This window comes from Dryobates pubescens, chromosome 6 (assembly GCF_014839835.1).
Source record: "Dryobates pubescens isolate bDryPub1 chromosome 6, bDryPub1.pri, whole genome shotgun sequence".
NCBI lineage: Eukaryota > Metazoa > Chordata > Aves > Piciformes > Picidae > Dryobates > Dryobates pubescens.
The window spans coordinates 9,088,361-9,109,790 of record NC_071617.1 but is presented as its reverse complement, the minus strand read 5'-3'; the positions used below and the strand labels follow the sequence as shown (position 1 = coordinate 9,109,790).

At 44.3% G+C, this 21,430-nt stretch overlaps 1 protein-coding gene across 1 annotated transcript in view; it reads left to right on the top strand.

The window, feature by feature from the left end:
* The first annotated feature begins 1,393 nt into the window (after positions 1 to 1,393).
* BACH2 (BTB domain and CNC homolog 2) overlaps positions 1,394 to 21,430 on the top strand; it is a 96,138-nt gene continuing 76,101 nt past the window's right edge. Inside the window, exon 1 of the mRNA XM_009897564.2 lies at positions 1,394 to 1,542. The gene's annotated coding sequence lies outside the window, so the exon portion shown is untranslated. The remainder of the gene's footprint in view (positions 1,543 to 21,430) is intronic.

The following is a 21,430-nucleotide window of genomic DNA, read 5'->3' as shown; positions in this document are numbered from 1 at the left end:
CACAAGTATTTCCTTTCCACCCTGCTCCCCAGACACTTCAGAGTATGACTGCTTCCTTGATAGATAAGGGAAGCCTTTTGAGAGTCAGCTGGGAATGGGTGTTTGATGGGATCTGGGTTGGGACTCTGCTGCTGGGAGGTTCACTCCTCAACACAGGAAGGGCATGGACCTGATGATCTGGGGTGGGGGGGGCATGAAACTTATCAGGGGGCTGGAACACCTATCCTACAAGGGCAGGCTGAGGGAGCTGGGGATGTTCAGCCTGGAGACGAGAAGGCTCCAGGGAGACCTAATAGTGGCCTTCCAGTACCTGAAGGGGGCCTGCAAGAAGACTGGGAGAGACTGTAATGATAGGACAAGGGGCAATTGTTTTAAACTAGAGAAGAGGCTATTTAGATTGGTGTAGGAACAAAATCTTTACCATGAGGGTGGTGAAACACTGGAACAGGTTGCCCAGGGAAGGTAGTTGAGGCCCCATCCCTGGAGATATTCAAGGTCAGTCTTGACAAAGCTCTGAGCAATGTGATCTAGTGGAGGATGTCCCTCCTTACTGCAGGGGGGTTAGACTAGATGACCTTTGGAGGTCCTTTCCAATCCAAACTATTCTGTGATTCTTCCAGTCCCCTGCTCCAGCTCTGCTGTCAGCAGCCCTCTGGGGACTGAGTCCCAAACCCCTTGCACGGCAGTAGTATCATGATGGATTTACTGTGGGCACACGAACATTTTCTTCCATCTCCAGTTTTCTTTTGACACTGACTGACATGACAGGTAGCTTTGCTTAGGATGGATGGAGGAGTAGGATTGCATTGCATTAATCCAGGATACCAGACTACACTAATGGTATTTCTTTTCTGAAGCTTCCCAGTATGAATCAGAAACAAAGATACAAATTTGATATTCCTAACTAAAATTCTTGGGTAAAATCAAAGCAAACTTTTGACAAAAGGCAGTATTAGTCGTTATTTAAAGTGTGTTTTTCTAGAACACATTTTGCTAGCACAACATTTCTGGTGTGATACTCCGTTTCATAGAACCACAGAATGGTTTCGGCTGAGCTTTAAATCTCATCTAGTCCAACCATCCTGCCATAGGCAAGAACATCTTTCATGAGATCAGGTTGCTCAAAGCCCTATTCAACCTGCCCTTGAACACTTCCAGGGATGGGGCATCCATAACTTCTCTGGGCAACCCGTTCCAGTATCTCACAACCCTCATCATAGGGAATTTCTTACAATGTGTAAGCACATACCTGTGGTATAAGCTGGTAGAATACTCACGCAAGTGCTAGTTTATCTCAGGGACCTCATGTGTCTGGGTGCTATATAAATACAAGAAAAACAGTATTTATCAGTGCTTGAGTTTTTTTAAACTTGCCTTTATGTTATTTTAGGTTGCTATCAACTGAGTTGCCAGAACATTGCCCTACAAAGGTTTGGAGGGCCACTTCTTAATGGATTGCTGCAGCCTCATAATTTCTCCATTGATCCTGTTCCCTGCATCGTGAGAACATTTTAGCCAGCACAGAACCTAGGAAAGTTACATGTAAGTCATGATTCAAATTCCATTCTATTTAAAGGGAAAAAAATAGAAAGGGAAAAAATGTCTTGGGTAGGCAAGGTGGAAGCAGTAAACATCATGCTTTAGAAAAATACTGTAAAAGCTGTAATTCAACAGCAAACATTAGATGGTGAATAAATTGATACTGAAGTGTAGTTTCTGGGGTTTTTTAACCTATGTGGTGATTGAAGGCATTTTAAAGTGTTCTGCTACCATAGTAAACTGGAGTGAGAAGTACTTAAAGTAGATTCTCTTTACCCCATTGCCCTAACTACACCTTGGTTTTCTCTGCGCCTGTGTAAGCGTGGTACGCTTACCTTGACGTGCTGTCCTGAAGCTGCACGTGCTCTGCATGAGTTTAGAGGCCATCCTTTGCTTAGCAGAACTGCAGGCATCACGGTATTTTCCCCATTGTAAACCTAGCATCCTCCTCCTTTGGGATTTCCAGTGTATTTTCTTCAAAGAAGCCCTAGGGATGCCTCTGCTTTCAGCTGGCTTCACTGAAAGGCTTTTTAAAGCATCGGTAGTATCTTCATTGCCATTTCCAGCTCCTTACAGATGGAATTAGCTGCTCCACCTGGCTATAGGAGGGTAGAGAAAGATGTGCATAGATCTGCTAGGGATGAAGGGGATTGAAGAGGCTGCAGACCCCTTCCTGTCTCCTCAGTCTGAGTAGTAGTTGCTGATGCATGTTATGTGCTTTGATTTTTTTTTTAACCCCTTCCCTGGAAACGTTCAATGTCAGGTTGGACAGACCTCTGAGCAACCTGATACAGTTAAAGATGTCCCTGCTCACTGCAGGGAGCTTGAACTAGATGACATTTAAAGCTCCCTTCCAAGCCAAAGCATTCTATGATTCTGTCCTTTTTCCTCCCCAGGCAGGGAGTGCACACACTTCATCCCCTCTCATGGCTAGGTCTCTGAAAGCTCTCACATCATCAGCCTGTCATGGAACCAGTGGGCTGTTCTAGAGGGGAGAAAATGGTTTGACCCTTTGTAACTTGTCAGCAGTGCTAGGACGGGTCTGCAGGTGAAAGAAGCCTCTGGGCCATTCTATGGATACCATGGATGTGGTGATCTCTGCTGTCCAGCGGGTGGGACACCCCAGAATGGCCACATTTGGAAAAGGCTTGAGCACAACTTTATTGCTCTTATTTATTTTTTCCCCAATTAAACTAATTCTCAGTTTGGTTAGGAGGTATTTTTTTGGATGGTGGTATAGAGCAGCTTGACAAAAAGCTGCCCAGGCCAGAGATAACACAAGGCTGTGGTTCACAGAGTGTCATTGTGCATGTTCCTGCCTTCGCTAGTTCACTGCAGTAACAAATTCATACAATGCAGTTTAATGATTAAACAGGACAAGGCAGTGAAGCTGACCACAGCACTCACTGCTGGTCACTTTTTCTTGAATGCTTACTAACCATTTTTTGCCCTAGGAACTGATTTGTAACATTTCTTAAAAAACAGGAGTATTTTGGAACTGAATAGTTTTTATTAGAAATGTACTTTCATTTGAGGTACTTTAATTGCTGATATGATGCTGGAAGTATTCTTTAAAACAAGAAAAGTCTATTGCAAAAGGAGGATAGGGTGGTTGTTTTTTTTAATGCATATTGAAATTTAAGTTTTAAAGAATATTTTTTTCTGGTGTGATGAATATCAGCAAAAATAATAGTGAAGTAGTAGGCAATGGAGGAAGGCTGGATAGCAACAGAATCCACTGTCAAAGAGGCCATACAAAGAGTTGGTCTGGTTTTGTTTTCCAAAAAAGGGAGAGCATTGCCACTTCATTGTGGGTTTGGCAATGTATGGTGCAGTTATTACTCAAACCCCCAACAGCAGGCATTGTCTGACTACAGGAGAATTTTGGATCTGGCTAGAAACTTATTTCTAGTGTTTGTCTTAAGTGGGGAAAACTTTAAAATATGAGCGGTAACAGCTAGGCAGGCAGAAACAACTCATTGTTCATTAGTCCTACTTAGCACCATTCCCATGGGCTTTGAAATCCTTATTCACAAATTTTTGCAGGCTTTTCTCATGATGCTTGAAAAGCTCATCATTAGGCATCTTGCAAATTCACTATTAAAAACTCTTTCTGCTGAACTAACTTAAAAAACAACAGCCTTCTTAGGGGACTTGGAAAAGCAGCCAGAAGCCAAATGGACATAAATGGGGGTGGGGGGAAACCCTCATTCCAAGCAGGGCATAGGAAGTTTTCTCATGATGGTTTTTATGCTGTAAATAATCAGAAATCTCAATTTCCACTACTAAAATCAAATCTGAGGGCCAAATACACTTGAAAATCACAGAGTCACAGAATGTCGGGGGCTTGAAGAGACCTCTAAAGATCCTCCAGTCCAACCCCCCCTGCCAGAGCAGGATCACCTATACCAGATCACAGAGGAATGCATCCAGGTGGGTTTTGAATATCTCCAGAGAGGGAGACTCCACAACCCCCCTGATCAGCCTGTTCCAGTGTTCTGTCGCCCGAACAGGGAAAAAAAATTTCTCATGTTTTCATAGAACTTCCTGTGCCTCAACTTCCACCCATTGCCCCTTGTCCAGTCACTGGGCATCACCGAGCAGAGCCTGGCTCCATCCTCTTGGTGCTCACCCTTTCCATATTTATAAACACCAATGAGGTCACACCTCAGTCTCCTCCAAGCTAAATAGCCCCAGCTCCCCCTGTCTCTCCTCATAAGGAAGATGTTCCACTCCCCTCATCATTTTTGTGGCTCAGCGCTGGACTCTGTCAATCAGTGGAAGGACATAGGAGCCATCATCAAATATATCTCTCCTTACTTTCCCTTTCTTTTCTTATTTTTTTCTTTTTGTTTGTTTTGGTTTAGTTTGTTTTTTTTTTCTTTTGCTATGGTCATGTGTTTGAGGTATGCCAAACTTTTGAAACATAATGTGCAGTCTTAACTTCTGGAAACCACACATGACACCTCTCAGGTTGTAGGCTTGCACCCATTGTGCATGCAGATCCTTGCTGGCAGAGGTAGATAGAAGGGCAAGCTGCGGGTTCCTTACTTAATTTCTCAGTGTTTTGTGCTGTCTGTCTCCTTTTTTTTTTAATAACAAACTCTACTTGTAACAATTACCTTGTTAGAGCAATTCCCATAGAAAGAAGCAAATTTCCCTTGTTAATTAGCCCTTCTGGAAAGAGCAGTTGCACAAGGTTGACCCAGCTGTAACAAGCATATCCTTGTTGCTTTTCCCAGGGTGCAGTGTATTTCACAAACAAATATACCTTCCCCTCCCCTGTGTATGTCATAAACATGTATACCTTCCCCTCCCATCCATTTAGTAATTAGTTTTTAGAATACTGCTAGGAGGCTGGTAGATGTGATCTCCATAAAAATAATATATGTTGATGTTTGAATTCAAAGCAGAAGATGCCTTCATTGTTCTTGACAGATCAGATTGCAGAACTGTCTTATGGTGCATGTGCCAAGATTAAAAAGCAAATTTCTCTAGGTCTCTTGAGAATTAATCCTAGGGAGGTTAGACCATTGGGATTATAATGAGGAAACACAGGAACTAGGGAGATGCTGTATTCTTTGCTGAGAGGCTCACAGTTTGTTATCCGGAACAGTCGCTAATGGCAGAATAAAGATGGAGCTTTCCTTGGGTGCTGGGGACATGGCCGTGCCTTGGAGCAGATGCTAACAGAGGGCTGCAAAGATGATTAAGGGACTGGAGCACTGCCTCATGAGGAAAGGCTGAGAGACCTGGGACTGTTTAGTCTGGAGAGAAGACTGAGAGGGGATCTAATAAATGTCTATAAATATCTGAGGGCTGGGTGTCAAGAAGGAAGGGACAGCCTCTCACTTGAGTCCTGTGATAGGATGAGGGGCAGTGGAGGTAAACTACAGCACAGGAGGTTCCACCTCAAGAAGAACTTCTTTACTGTAAGGGTCACAGAGCACTGGAACAGGCTCCCTGGAGAGGTTGTGGAGTTTCCTTCTCGGGAGACTTTCAAGACCCACCTGGATGCATTCCTGTGTGACCTGTGCTAGATTCTATGATCTATTCTGGCAAGGGGGTTGGACTCGAAGATCTCCAGAGTTGCCTTCCAACCCCTAACATCCTGTGATCCTGTAATACAGTTGCTGGCATGCCAGCATAGATGGGTGGAAATTCCTAGCAATTTCCACATTCTGCTTACCTTTCTTGCTTTATTTTACCTCTGTGTGTTTTCATTTAAAGGTGTCTAAAATAACATCCTGATCAATGGCATTCTGTGTCTAATACATTGTCCTAATTTGTGCTGGGTCTTGAAGTTCAGGTGGGGGGGGGAAGAAAAGCCACCCTGAAACTCAGAAACCTCTGCACACAAATTGCCATATTTGCTATGTCTGAGTTCTTCAGAATATTTCAAAAAATTGTAAAAAATGATTTCTGGAAATCTGTCCTACAACCATCTGCAGAGAAATGTAAATAATGTAAACTTCTAAGATGCAGATTTTGGTGATTAAATGTCTGTCACCCGCCTACCACCACAGCCTGGCAAAAATGTATCTTCTTGTAAATCTGCACCAAAAGGTCAGGTAACTTGACTGAATGAAGAAGGAAATCATACTGCTGAAGGCAAAGTCACTGACTTTAACACTGGCTTGCCAAACACTCCTAAATCTTAGTAACAAACCCACTTTCTAAGTGCCATGGCCATGCGTGTATTTGGGGACATGGATGGTTTTATCCTGCTGGATGGCAGGACAAGGGGCAATGGGTGGAAGCTGAGGCATAGGAAATTCCATGGAAACAGGAGGAAAAAATCTTTTCACTATGAGGGTGGCAGAACACTGGAACAGGCTGCCTAGGCGGGTTGTGGAGTCTCCCTCTCTGGAGATATTCAAGACCCGCCTGGATGTATTCCTGTGTGATCTGCTCTAGGTGATCCTGCTCTGGCAGGGGGCTTGGACTGGATGATCTTTTGAGGACCCTTCCAGCACCTAACATTCTGTAATTCTGTGATTCTGATGCTAGCTGTGTGGATTTTATTGCTTTTCTGATATGTTTTCCTGTTGGAGTGCTGTTTTTGTAGTGCTACTGGCCTGTCAGGGCTCTGCACCTCATACACCATTGCATGGAGCATGTCCTGCCCCAGGGAGCTTCATGACTTCCAGGGGCATCCAGACCTGGGTGTGGAGCCTATAATCACCAAAAAGCTTTTTCCTACCATGAAGGGGAGGTCGTCTTTGCCACTAAATAATTCAGTTATTCCTGCTGCCACCCTGTTGAGAGTACCTGAAACCACTGACTGCTGTTGGCACTGTGTTGGTCCCTCAACATGGTTGTGTGCTTCTCAGCACCGTCAGTGTCTCTGTACAGACAAATGAAATATTTATATTTTGGATAAAATAGTTACATAGAGAAATAGTTATATAGAGGGCTGGAGCACCTCTCCTGTGGAAACACACTGGGAGAGTTGGGGCTGTTCAGTCTGGAGAAGAGAAGGCTCTGAGGAAACCTTATTACAGCCTTCCAGTGTCTGAAGGAGGCCAACAAGAAAGCTGGTGAGGGACTTTTTAAGATGTCAGGTAGTGACCTCCTAGTGGGGGAATGCAGCAAAACTGGATGTGAGTAGATTCAGATTGGATGTTAGGAAGAAGTTCTTCACCATGAGGGTGGTGAGACACTGGAACAGGTTGACCAGGGAGGTGGTAGAAGCCTCATCCCTGGAGGTTTTTAAGGCCAGGCTGGGTGGGGCTCTGAGCAGCCTCATCTAGTGTGAGGTGTCCTTGCCTGTGGCAAGGGGGTTGGAACTAGATGATCCTTGAGGTCCCTTCCAACCCTGGCAATCCTATGATATGAATTTTACAACTATTAAATACGTGTCTGGGCAAATACTTTCCGTGTGGTCTGAGAAGCACTGGTGTAGCTTCAAACACAGCAGCTGTATATGCACACACATGTGGGCAGTGCGCCCATGTCCCTCTCGGGGTGTTTCTGACCAACCCCACATAAGAGTGAGTAGCAACCAGGAGGAGCATCCTGCTTCTGCTTAGCTGGTGTGACAGAGGAGGACAGCAGTGTTTGTTTGTACAGCACGCCAAACAAAGCTGTATTGTTCTGACACCTCTCCCCTTGGCTGCCACTGACCACAGGTTGGTTTGTTCGTCACCCCGGCAGTGCGACAGGCTGCGTGGGCGCCTGGTGTCATTGATCTGTTTACTCGGTGTTTCCCATGTGGCCACCCTGTTGTGGAGAGGACTTTTTATTTTTCACTGCAGCAGGTGACAGCCCGGGTGTGTGCCTGTGTCAGCCCCAGGGACTGAGTCACAGCCCTCCCTCTGCTTGGGGCCACCAGCACTTCCCCTTCCTGAGGGAGGTGAAAAGCTGGCCCATCCTCCACACAGCAGCTTACCTGCCTGCACAGTGCGGTACTTTTAATATTTTTTTTTTCAGTAAAAAAGACTGAGAGATGGTGACAACGAGATCAACTTTCTCTGTAACCCAAACCAGTGAAAAGTAAAATCCATCTCACCACATCAGTTTTGTTTTCACTGCTGGTTCAACCTCTCCTCTCCCTCTGGCAAAGCCCTGCACAGTCATTCAGCGCCCGGCTTGGGGGTGGTGTGGTTGGTAGCTCAGTGGTGTATGACCCATTTATTTTCATAATATTTAGATACCCGTGCTTCTGCAGCGCTCAGCACACGGATCCTACGACCTAAATCCTTGCTAGGGCAGCACATACCTGATTTCACCAGCACAGTGAGAGTGGCTGGTCCTGTGCTGGGCTTGCTGGGGGCTGCAGGAAGGTGATGGGCCATTGAGCCTAGCAGGTAATTAATGAGCAAGTGTAGGTAAAAGTACATTTGTCCAGACCTGGTACGATTTTGTTAAATATTGATTGCTAGCTTATGGGACATGTTTCCTGTTACCCTTTGCCGAGAGTTGAGAAGTAAAAGTGTTGCAGTGGGTGCTTTTCTGGCTATAAAAACTTATGTTTGCAGAGGCAGCCAGCTGATTAATGACATGAGACTGTTGGTTCTTCTTTCCCCATCCCCAGACATAGCATTACCTCTACTCTTGTAGAGTGTGGACCTTTTTTCTTCTCTTTTCTGCTCAGGTAATTGAGTTAGCTTTCTGCAGGTTTTCAAGTGATAATTATGTTCATGCTTGCGTAGCTTTCAGTAAATTGAAAGAATCAGGCACAGGACAGACAGGAGTGTAAACTGGCATCATAATAGACCTCAGAGTTTTAGGTATAAAATGAAAGAGTAATTTGCAAAGTGACTTGAAGCAAAGTGGATTTAAACACAATGAAATCATCCTTGACAGCAATTTGTTTGAAGTTGTTCTATTATGAGTGTAAAGGGGTTTTTCTTTAATTGCCGGGTTCTGGGTAGAGTATTCAGCATAATTTCTCACAGGTAAGTGAAGCATTAACTCCTTGTACCTCAGGAGTTTGGGCAGTGGGGGAAGAAACTGAAAGTTATGTCCCCATTTGAAAATTGGTCAGTGGTCAGGTAACTTCGAGAAGGACTCTACCAAGTAACCAAGAGCAAACAATTCAGTGTATGAAAATCCAGGAGGATCCTGGAGAGCAGATATGCACTACATGCAAATAGCTGTCCTCGGTGTTTAAGAGAATATAATGGTACTGCAGATACAAACTGGAAAAAAAAAGTAACAGCAATTAGCTAGTTTGCATCCCTTGTTCAGATGAGCCATGACTTCTGCGCCTTCTGCATTTATATACTTTTGCTGTAGGTGTTGGAAGTGTGGGTGGCCATGAAAAAAGCAGTGGTTACAATAAGATTTTCCATTTATTGCCCTTTGTGTACAACTAAAAATAAGATTCAAACGCTTCAGAATTTGTAGAGCAAGCATAATCCTTCTCTTAGCTTTGATGACTGGCTTGCCTGCAGCTTCAGCTCTGTCTGGTGAGTCTTAGGCTTAAATGCTTGTAAATGGGTCTGTGTTGGAAGGAGAGGCAGAGTTTGCTTGCGGTCTGGTCTAACTCTGTTAATTCATCAGCTTCTTATTAAAAAAAGAAAAAAGGCTTAGGCTTAGTGCATACATAAGAGGTGGTGATGAAGGAATTGTGGAAGCAGAATTGTTCTGTGCTCTGAAAAAAAAAGGGCTTTGGAGGGGGCTGAAAGATCTTTAAAATCAGCCCTCCAGAACTTGAACTTGTTGATCCAGAGCTTCATCTTGTGTCACAGAGAAAGGAAGACAAAAAAAGAAAAAGAAGGGGAAAAAAAAAAGAGGCAAGAAAGGAAAAGAGAAATAAACAGGAGTCTATACAACTGCAAATCAACAAACTCTCAGAGTTTTTAGTTTAGGGTGATGGTATTGAAATATGTTGTCTCAGTAGCATTTCTAGGTAATTGCACCAGTTAGGAATCCACTAAATTAGTTGCAATATCTTGAGCTACTAAATCTGCTCTGACCACATTAATTGATGTGTCAGCTTGTGGCCAGTTGAAACATTAAAGAGAGATGTTGTCAGCATACGCAGGGAAATTCGTAACTTCGTGGTGTCAGGTTTGGTGCTGTCCCAGCTTCACTCATTAAGAGCTGTGGCATTTCCAGAGAATGACTGTGCCTGTGCCTGTCAAGCTTCTCGGTTTGATGTCATTCTTGTGATGGATAACTAGAGAGAGCATCTGTCCAGGAGCTGCATAACCAAAGGTAGAGGCTGAAAACTTTCTTTCTGCTTCATGGCAACTTGAGCTTTGCTGCTTCTTTTTCACTTAGTGACCTTTCCAGGTTTTCCAAGCTTGGCAGGGCAGCAGAGGTGTTGGCCTTGAGAATCGTGCTGTGTAAGACAATGGGGTTTCGCTCTGAGTAACACCCATGCGGTGCAGAGGATGTGAGGTGCTGGTGGCACTTAGAGGCACACGTGCTTGTTCACTGGAATAGCCATGCTGTCAGCGGTGAGTCTTTAATTATGAAATAAGAAATCTCTTAAATTATCTTGATTTAATCTCCCCTTCCTCTTAGGAGAGCTCTCCGCCTGTCCTTTCTGCCTTACTGTTGCCTCTTTGCTGAAACACACTTTTCTGCTTTTACACCTCTGTGCACCCATCAGATTAGCTCCTGCCTTGATAGCAGTACGTAGGGCAAGAGAGCTAATGCAGTAATCGAGGTTTTAAATATTTCAGGTGGGAATGGGCAAACCTTCAGCAGTAATTAGTTTCCACGGCAGTGGTTGCTGCAGGGAGTTACAATACATCTGTTACTATCTCCTGCATGTCTCAGTCCTGTAGGTGACCAGATGCTGATAAGTGGCATAAATGTTTGTTGTGATTTTTGCTGTGGAATTTTCCCTTTTTGTTTCTTTCTACCCCCCACATCCCCCACCCTCCTTCTCTCTGCTGCTGCACCCAATGTAGATGAGTTCAGACCTGATGGCTTTGAAGATAAGGGCAGGAGAGAGTGTGTCATGCATGCGGTGGCAAGGCTCACACACCACTCATGCTGCAGTGCTCACCGCTGCTGCGCTTTCAGCTGGATGAGACAGGCTGGTCCCTTCCAGGGGTATCACTGCATTGGCTATTTTTAGAGATGGCACATAGGACACATTGTGCAACTAGCAGCACCCGCCGCCGGGCTCCTCATTTTTGCCCTTGTATGGTGATGAGGCTTTTAAGGTGTTTACCTTTCTCTTGAAGAGGTAGACAGATCTCTTTTTGATTCTTTTAACCACTTGAAGAGCTGCTCTGTGAAGTCTGTGGAGCTGTGTTTTCTGTACGCAATCCAAAGGGACCAATTCCACATGAGGCCACTAAATTAGAATCGGTGAAAGTGACTAGAGCAGCAAGGTTGGGATTTTCAGCTGAAGAGCTCTCAAAACCTGGTGTGTTGCATAGGAGAAGATCTGCTACTTCAGGAAACCCCCAGCTTGTTGTTTTTTTTAAACTTTCCCATAGCAAACTTTCCCACTTTCACATTCTTACAGTTGCTGTAAACTCTGTAACAGTTTCTGGACTCCTTTAACCATCCAGCTCGACTGGCACTGCTTCTCATGATGTACTGGAGGTCCTGTGAGACAACAGCAGTGGATCCTGATCATCTGGAGATCCCTTCCCATGCAGCCAGGGGGAACAGCTGATTGTTAGTATGCTTAGGGATGTGATACAGCCTCAGGATGGGAGCAGAGCTGGACATAGCAATTGACTGCTGGCTTATACCTGTCACTTGTGGCAGGAACAGAGCTGGCCAGTCACAGGCTCCTCATTGCATCGCTGGAATAACATGACAGCATTAGCAATGGAGATTTGCTCTAATGGCGTGTTTTAAGTGTGTCTCTGCTCTGCCAGCTCCACTTTTAATGCACTCAGTTAAGGAATGCTTTGGAGGTTGCTGCTAATGGATGAATCTTACGGAAAATTGGAATTTTCAAATAAGATTGACACTTTGGAGTGAGAAATACAAATCTAATGAGTGTATTTCAGCAGAGGTTTGTAATTAGGAATGAATGGAGGGAATTTGTACGCGCAGTCTGCAAAAGGGCACAATGGAAGGTGAAATTGCACCCCCTGTGCTGAATGAGGGATGAAAGCCAATGTATCAGTGTCATGGCATGACAGTGTAGAGTATAAATGATACTGTCACTGAGTGCTGCACAAGGTATCAAGGGAATTCCACTCCAGTAAATTACATTACTTAGACAGACCTGAAGGCATTGTGTCTGAATGATTGGAGGGAAAAAAGGTTGTCAGCACAAAGCAGGAGAACAACTGGCTGCAGGCTTGGAAAGTGGAGTTTTTCTGATGTTTACCATGCAAACCTCTTCAGATACTTTTAAAAATCTTTTTGGTTGAATTACAAATGTATTGATGAAGCAACAGTATTTTTTGACATGGTGTTTGGGTTGCGTTCAAGCCTGCGGTGAAAGGTTGAGCTCTCACAGTTCCTATTTTTTCAGTAGGAAATGAGGCTCCTTCAGACTTGGGAAAAATCTAGTCATGTGTTCCCAGCTCAAACAGTGATGTTTATACATTTCTTTATTTTGTCTGAGGACTTGCTCTTTAGGATAGATTTTGGTTATAGTGTAATTCTAGCATAGGTTTGCAGGGAGGGGAAGATCTTTGCCATTCTCACTAGTTGTGTCTAGAGATGGATTGTGGTGAGCAGCAGCAGATTAAGGGACACAAACTTTATGGTCTCATTTGGAGGCACTCAGACAGCATGATGACGTTTGTGATGTGAATGGCAAGAAGCATGATGTCATGATGCCAGTGCAACAAAAATGCAGAGACTTCATCCCTTTCAGCATGCATGTGCTGGTGCATCATACATGTTCCTCTTACTGTTTTGTTCCTTGCCCATCCAAACCCACTGCTAATGCCACCTTCCACAGTGACGGTGTTGAGTGGAATAGTTACTTCTTCTCTTTCTTTTCTCTGTAATGACCTAATGCATCCACCCTCACAGGGGCGGTACCTCAGAGATGGGATTTTAACTGCTTCTCTCTCTGACCTTACAGAGGTCAGAGACAACCACCTACAAGCTCCTGTCATTTCCTAGTTTGCTCATGGGTGAGACAGCCTAGCTCCCACAGCTGTCCCAAACTGCTGCTCAACAATAGAACAGCGTCTCCTCGAAGATGCTGCATTTCATTCCTGTGGTGCATAGTAAGCCCTGCCTGCCTTGGGGCTTCTTGTAAAACTTCAGCAGACTTTGTACTACTTAACCTATTTTTCCACTTGCCTATTCATGAAAAGCATCACTGAAAGTGCATGCTGTAAATAATGTTAAGGAAGCGTGCTTCCTTTCTTCTCTCCAAAGCTTGCTTCTCAGCAAAGCCCACACATGGCAGGAGGATGGATATGCAGCACAGTTAAATCAGCAGTCTGTAGTGTAGGCTTCTTTACCTGGAAATACCATTTCAAGTTGTGGGAACATCAATCAGGAAATACAGACAAACTGAAGGGTACTGGCTCTGGAAAGGTGGTGTGGTTCAGATGCTTCCATGGAAATGGCTTGTCTTTCTCAGAATGCAGGATTCATTCCTGACAGCCCGTAGCTGGAAACTACAACATCAAACCTACAGACAAGTGTAAAAAAGCAGTGAGGCATGTAAACGATGTAAAGTTTGTCCATATACCATCATTGCAATGGGAAACTGCTATTTCTGCTCAAGCACCCATTTGTAGTATTATAAAAAAACTGCCATCACTAACTTCTGTGATATTTCCTGTGAAAAGATGACATTTTTACATGTCACTGGGTTTTGTTTATGTTGGGCAAGCAAATGATTTTTCTTATCCTATCATTCCTGCGGTCATGATCAAACCACGCTTTTAAAGTGTGGCTCTTTGTAGTCATCCGTCAATCCACAGACATGTTTGTTCTTGCTGCCCTAGCTATCCATGTGATGCAGGTTTCCTCTTTCCACACTGGTCCTGTGGCATGAGTGCCTACAAGCAGCACCTGTGAATTCACCAGGGTCATTCATGGGAGTGATGGATCCAAGACTGGACTTTAAATGCTGCAAAGTACCACAATTACAAGAGTGGGGTAGAGTGGGAGGACAAATCACCAAACTCTATGCCTTAGGGAATACTGAGAGACTAACTGAGAGAGCTTGAGTCTGCTCAGTGTCCCCTGGCAAATGTATTTTGTTGTGTAAATAGCTCCCTGCTGTCCCTGAAGACTATCACTACCTCTTCCTATCTTGCACAATGGATTTCTTTGTGCGGTTCAGTAAGCCCAGCATGCTAACAAGTCAGTGGTTTAATCTTAATTCTCACTGTTAGTGCTTTTGATAACAGGGGGCTATAAAGTTTGACATAGCAGAAACTTCTCTATAAACTCAGATTTGCTTGCCAAAAAAATAAGCCATTACCGTTAATTCCCCTCCTACCATTAATGTTATTAAACTGACGATTGATGTGTAAAAACTGCCATTTGCATGAAGTTCCCAAAACTGCATTAAAAGAGACTTTTGTTCTGACTTGGGGGGATGGGGGGGGGAGGTGGAGCAAAAAAAGGCAAAATAATGCTAGTCCTAACAGCAGAGATGTTCATATAAAGACACGTTCTGAACAATAAGATCGTTTATCCATGTATGACACAAATGCATCGGCATTTAAATAATGAGAGATCTTGCGAAGTGCATCAAAACGCACACCACTGGCATTGTGAAGTTTCCCTTCTCTAAGAGAAAAGCAGCTTTACTTTTGCTTTGAAAATCCATTACCATAAGCCTTTCTTTTTCTTTTTTTTTTTTTTTTAAACACTTGTCTTAGTGCAATATTAAAGCAATTTTATACCCTAAGAGCAGCTCTTTGGTAACGTAAAGTGCAGTCCCGTGTGTGTATGTAATTGCGGTTTATAATACTTCTCACAATCCCAATTTCCTCAGAATTAAGAAAACCACTTACCTTTTTAGGCTTTCCTTTTCCTTGGTTGGTTTTTTTTTTTTGTGTGTTTTTTTTTTTTTCTCCTTGTTTTTGTTCCCCAAAAGATCCTTTTAAAACAATCCCTCGTTAGGAGGGGGTGGGGTAAATAAACCCCACACACAAAAAAAAAAACCCACCCCACCCCGACACTTTCTGGATGCATTGCAAAGCACTGCTTGAAGGAAGCGTTTGAAGAGTTTAGGTTAAAAAGTTTCTGCCTCTTTCAAACTGCATGGGTGACATTGCTATTTTGGGAGTCAGTGCCATCTGCTTGTTCAAACAAAAAGCAGGGAAGATGTTCTTAGTACAGACTTTAAGTTGATTCCACATAAAATTCCTGACCAGTCCTTGCTTGTGCTTGCCCCTTCTGTACACTGCGGGGACAAAGGCCACTTGTCTCTTCCATCTTCACAGCTCGCAAGGGAGAGGTGTTCAACTTGTGGTCCACAATGAGTAAGAAGACATGGTTGTTCACAACAAGCACAGTCCATCGTGATGGATGAGGTCCATAATTCTTCCCAGTAGGTGTTCATGTCACAAAAGCTATAAGAGGAAAAATAGAGCAGCATAGTGCCCAACACCCAACATTCTGCAAGTGGCTGCTACCTGTATGTGAAGAGAGGGTGTTTGGGAGAGGGTCACAGGATGTTAGGGGTTATAAAGGACCTCTACAGATTGTCAAGTCCAACCCCCCTGCCAGAGCAGGACCTTGCAATGTAGTGCAGCTCGCACAGGAATATATCCAGATGGGACTGGAAAGTCTCCAGAAGAGACTCCACAACCTCTCTGTGGTGCCTATTCCAGTTCTCTATGACCCTTACAGTAACAAAGTTCCTCCTCATGTTGAGGTGGAACTTCCTGTGCTGTAGTATACATCCATTGCACCTTGTCCTATCACAGGGCACAGCTGAGAAGAGGCTGTCCCTTCCTTCTTGACACCCAGCCCTCAGATATTTATAAGTATTTTTTAAATCCCCTCTCAGTCTTTTCTCCAGACTAAAAAGCCCCAGGGCTCTCAGCCTTTCCTCATAGGGCATATGCTCCAGTTCCTTAGTCATCCTGGTAGCTCTCTGTTGGACCCTCTCAAGTAGATCCTTGTCCTTCTTGAACTGGGGAGCCCAGAACTGGATGCAATATTCCAGGTGAGGTGTCACCAGGGTAGAGTAAAGTGGGAGGAGAACCTCCCTGGATCCGCTGGACACGTTCCTCTTAATGCACCCCAGGATCCCACTGGCCTTCTTGGCCACAAGGGCACATTGCTGACCCATGGACAACTTGCTGTCCACCAGGACTCCCAGGTCCTTCTCCACAAGGCTGCTCTCCAGCAGATCACCTCCCAGCCTGTACCGGTACAATTCATTATTCCTTCCCAGATGCAGGAGACTGCACTTGTCCTTGTTAAACCACATTAGCTTGGGTTTTGTTGGAGGATTTGCATTTTTCTGTGTTTTTGAGCAAAAAAAGGAGGAGGACAATGTTTTCTGAGCTTGTGCTTGCTTTGGGGGGAAAAAAAAAAGGCAACTTGACAAGCTTTCTTGAATCACAAATCAACCATGTACTGACTAATGCAGGTGTTGCAGGGGCTGGAGGGGACAATAAGAGCAGATGAGGAGGAATGGCAGGAGTTCTGTGGAGTTCAGATGTCTTAAAGGAAGAAGTTGAGGTCAGTAGAAACAAGGTGGAGTCTATGTAGTATGTACTCTGAGTCCGTGGAAATAGCAGAGGGGAACATGGAAATGTGAGAAGACATTACTGCAGTCCTCCATAGGTGCTGAAGATTCTTTGAGAGAAGAGAGGTTTAAGTCTCTGTCATATTGCTGGAATATTTGCAAATACATATGTATCATCATTACAATATCTTCCTAACTGGCAAAATGTTTCATCCCATCTCTGTTGACAGAAAAGATTGCCTACTGATAATTGCTTTGCTTAAGTGTCTGATAATGTGCCAGAAATGAGAGCATTCTCTGTTAGGTCATCTTTAATTATGCATGTACCACCTGTCAGTTTTAAATCTGGAGATTAGTTTTCTCATTGGATTTAGAGTAGGGGAAAGAAGAGAGCCTTTAACAAGAGGACTAGGCTGTTGCAAACAGGGTGTCTATGGGGGAGTTTCACAAGCAGTCATGGATACTGCTATTGGCACATGCGGAAATACTTGAAATATTGCCTGAGCTAGCTGCCATAGCGATGGGTTTCGTAGGAAGAGGATTTCAGGCCATCTGTTGCGTTTCCTAGTTTTCCATTTTTCCCATTTCAAAGGGAGAGGGAGCACCGGGGTGGGGGAGGACACACAGCAAATCGTGGCTCCTTTGGCAGTACTGGGAGGAAATCCCCCCCCCCCCCCAAAAAAAAAGGCTTGCAAGGGGGTTATTCACTTACCACTGATTAAAGCACCCAGCAAAACTAGTCATACTGACAAAGACATGCCAATCTAATAGGAAATGAAAGGCTCAGAAGACTGAAAAGCGATGAGGATGGGTGTTTTGTGGAAACCTCAACAGGGATGATAAAGGTCTCTGAGGTTATTAAATTAGCAGAGTTGCCATTGCCAGGCCTACTTAGGATATTAAAAATTAACTTGGTAATGAAATGTATCTTTGCACAAGGTGGGGAGGCAGTAATTTGGCTATGGTTTAAAGAATTTTCAGTTCACTGGAAAATACTAACTGTTTATTTGATGCAGTAATTGATTTTAGAAATCTCATGGGTTTTCTGGTCTTCTTTACTCTGAGGCCAGTCTAGAGGGCAGGGAAAGGATGGTTTGTTGTCCTCTGAAGTGCCTTGTTTGTGTCAGGAAATAATAATGTTAATTTCTCACAAACAATGTTTCATTTCTAACCTGCTTTTAGTGAAAGGGAATACCACTTGCACTGTCAGATATTGCTCCTGCTGCTTTTTGCCTGTGTATCCAAGTGGCCCATGCTTCCCTCTCTCTGGGATTTTGGTTTTTCAGCTTCTGTCATCACTACCTCAGCCTGCTGGAAAGAATTCCTCGGTTAAACTGGTTAGCTGACACTGATTGTTTTTCCTGGTAATACCTTCAGCCAGTGCTATTTCTGAAAATCTGGGATTTGGAACAGTAGGTCAATTTGTAAAACAACAAGAATGAGCGAAGAGGGACAGATGGCTCTGGATGTGAGAGCATGTTTCTGTTCATCTCCCATTTGGCTTTTGCTGATGCTTTTGTCATTGCATGAGCATTTGAGGCTGTCATTTTGGCATTAGTTAAACGTTAGTTGCTCCTTTGCTGCAAAGATTGGCCTATGGCGCTTGTCATGTCCCCCCTGCTTCACTCCCATGGGGCTCCAGAGCAGGCTTCCTCTGCAGAAGTTAGCATGTTTGTACCAGGGGACATAGAAAAGGTGTGGGAGATGAGCAGATTTTATCTTTGGAAATCTGGCTATGTTTTTCCTGACCTTTTCTCCCACCAACTGCCCTGGATGAAGCTTGCCTGATTGTTCCTTTGCTCAGGATAAGGTTGCCAGAGTCGCCTTTGTTCTTCCTGTGTAGATTATAACTTCTCCATCTTCTGTTGTGCTGACAGATTTTGCTCAGTTGTTAGAATCTGATTGATTCAGACTTGCTCACTTCTCTCACTCTGGATAGTGATTCCAGTAGCGTCATCTGGACATAGCTGAACATTACAGAGCTTAAATGGAAAAGTGTGGGAGTGTGCCACTACCTTCTTTGCTTGCTCACGATTCATTCAGACTTTATATCCCCCTCCTACTGCATACTAAAGGGCTCTCCAGCCTAGCAGTGGTCACTGGAAGAAACCTCTTTCATACAGGCTCATTCATTAGATATGAGGGTGTGTGCACCTCATTATCCTTGTGCTGCTGTCGAGTTGTGCAGCAGTACCACTGGGCGCTGCAGCAGTCACCCGTTTGAGGGACAGCTGTACTTGAGTGAATGCAGTACTCTTGTTTTATCACTGAAAACCAAGATTTAAGGATGTCTTCAAGGATTACAGAAATATTTGCTTAAAACCAGGCTTAAAGTGATGAAGAAAAATTGCCCCCCCCCCCCCAAAAAAAAAAAAAAAAAATCAGCATTCCCTAGCAAGGATGTTTCTGAGCTCTTCTGTCTTGTGAGATGTGGTTTACATAGTCCCCAGCTCTGTCCAGTCCTGGGGGCTTTTTCTCACCCTGTGTTTTACAGATAATCACTTAAACTACCCAGAGCAGTTTTTCTGGGAAGCCTTCCTGTTCTCGAACCCAGGGTGGCATCAGCTCCCTTGTCCTCTCTTATGACTGCCTGCCCCTTTTCTTTCCTGAACTCTTTGGTGGAGTTTGCCCGCTGCCTTGATCACAGGAAAGGATTCAGCTATCTTTTCCATATCTCACAGGGATACTTGTTCAGCATTTCTCATATAACCTTTAGTGTATTGCTGGTTTTAGGCTTCATATTTTTCCTCTCTCATTTGACAGTTTTAAAAACTCTACAGTAGTACTTTTCACCTGTCAGATTTGGTGTCTGTTATTTCAGAGATTTCATGCAGGATTCATACTGTTCCTTCCATAGTGGTGCCACAGTGCTTGATAGTGAACCTGCTGACATTCCGAGTGATGGGTTTACATTGAGATATCCAGCTGTATACATTGCTAATTGTAAGAGGAAGAGGAACCTTTCTTGGGGTAATTAGTTTTTGCCATATTTATAGGCACAACCTCTTGCTGAAGCGTGTTTTTCCCGACTCTGAGACGGCTGCCGACAGTCGGTATTGCAAGAGGTCGCTGGGAGTCTCATGGTCCCTGTGTGCTTGTGTATACACAGCACAGACATGATGAAGCCATGAAGAGATATTGAAGGCAATGCTGCTAAACCCTGTAGCGGTGCCCAGTTGTGAAGCATTTGAACAGCTGACATGGGCCAAATACCAGCACCTGTCTAGGCCCTAACAATCACAAAAAGGACCTTATCCTTTAACCAATTTTACCAATCTAGATGAGTACCTAAGAAGTCAAGGTAGTCACCTCTCCCTTACCTGCAGCCCTGCCAATGGCAGGAGGTTTGTATGCCCATGGCCCCACTGGTAAATGGGGATACTGCTGTATCTCCCTACATGCCCTTTGAGGCGTGGAGGCAAAGTGGTGCGTGGATCACAGGCAGGTTTTGCTGTCTTTCTGCAGCAAGCCAGCTGGCAGCACAGCACTGTAGAGTGATGGTAAATAGATGCAACCTTCTTGAAAAGTTCAAGTGGGCAATCAGAGCAAGGCAAGTGGTTGCTTTTACACTTTGGTTGCAGAGCGTTTGTGAAGGGATTTCAAGCAAACCTCTGGGTAGCAGGCGGCTGCTGCTGCAGGCAGTCGATGAGTGAGCTGTGTAGTCATCTTCTGTGCCTGGTGCCTGCATCCCTGGGCTGCTTAATAAATACATGAGTGTGGCCATTATCAGCCAGGCTCTGTTTCCTTCGGCTGTGCTCATGTGCTGGTATTTTATGTCGCATCGAGTGAAGAGGAAAAGCAGTGGTACAAAGCCTTTTTTTCCCTTTCCTTAAATGGGATTGATGAGCACATAATTCCAAGAAAAAGACATTTGATTGGAGGTGGCCAGAGCCTTCCCTGAGACACTAAGGGCATTCGTTCGTCCGGGCACTAACTTGCCTTTGCGCTTTTCAGAGCAGACATTCCTGCTGCAAAGCCTGCATTAGTTAATGTGCACACATGCATGTAACGGTACCTATTTAATTTCCATCCAGGCTGCCTCTCCTCACCTCCCACACAGCCCCTAGGTGCCTGCACCACCAGCAGCACCATCCTCGAGGAAGGACCTCCAGCAGCATCCACTTAGTGCCCTTTGGTGCTCCTTCGCTGAGGGAGAGGTCTGCTCTGCTGTGCAGGAGCGCCAGTGAGCATTCTGCACACTGCAAGCTGGAATTCCCTCTGGGCTGCTGTGATGAATATTGCAGAATCCTTGCTGAGCTCTTACGTGCGAGGGCTTGCCAGTTTGAATAACGGCTGTTGTGTTGCAGAGGGGAATATTGCTCTGGTTGCAGTGGGTTAGTAGAATACTAGCAAGTCTTATTTGCAAGGGGTCCCAGGCTTCAGTCTCATCTCATCTGTCACTGGGAGAAGGAATCTACTCTGACAACTTCTGCAAATGCTGATTTCACTATTGTTTTTTATTGCCTAGTCGTGTTCTTTGTTTCTGAAACACTGTTTACATACCGCAAATTGTGGGGGTTGGTTTGTTTGTTTCTTGGGGGGAGGGGAAGGTTGTTCATGGGTTTTTGGGTTTTTTTTAGGGTTTAGCATTTTCTTAAAATCAATTAGATGTGATTTCTTTCTAAACTACCTGATCTTTATCCCATTGCTTCGCCAGCATCCTTTTGTTAATTTGCATGATATATTATAATGTGATGTGATATCCCTCCCTAGTTAGAATAGCTGTTGGTAGCTTCTGGAGGAGTAATTAGCAAGTAGGAATTACTCAGAAGATGTGCATACTAGCCTAAGTAGGCATTTTCCAGCTGTCTGCAAGTTCAAAAACTAGTAGGGGCTTTT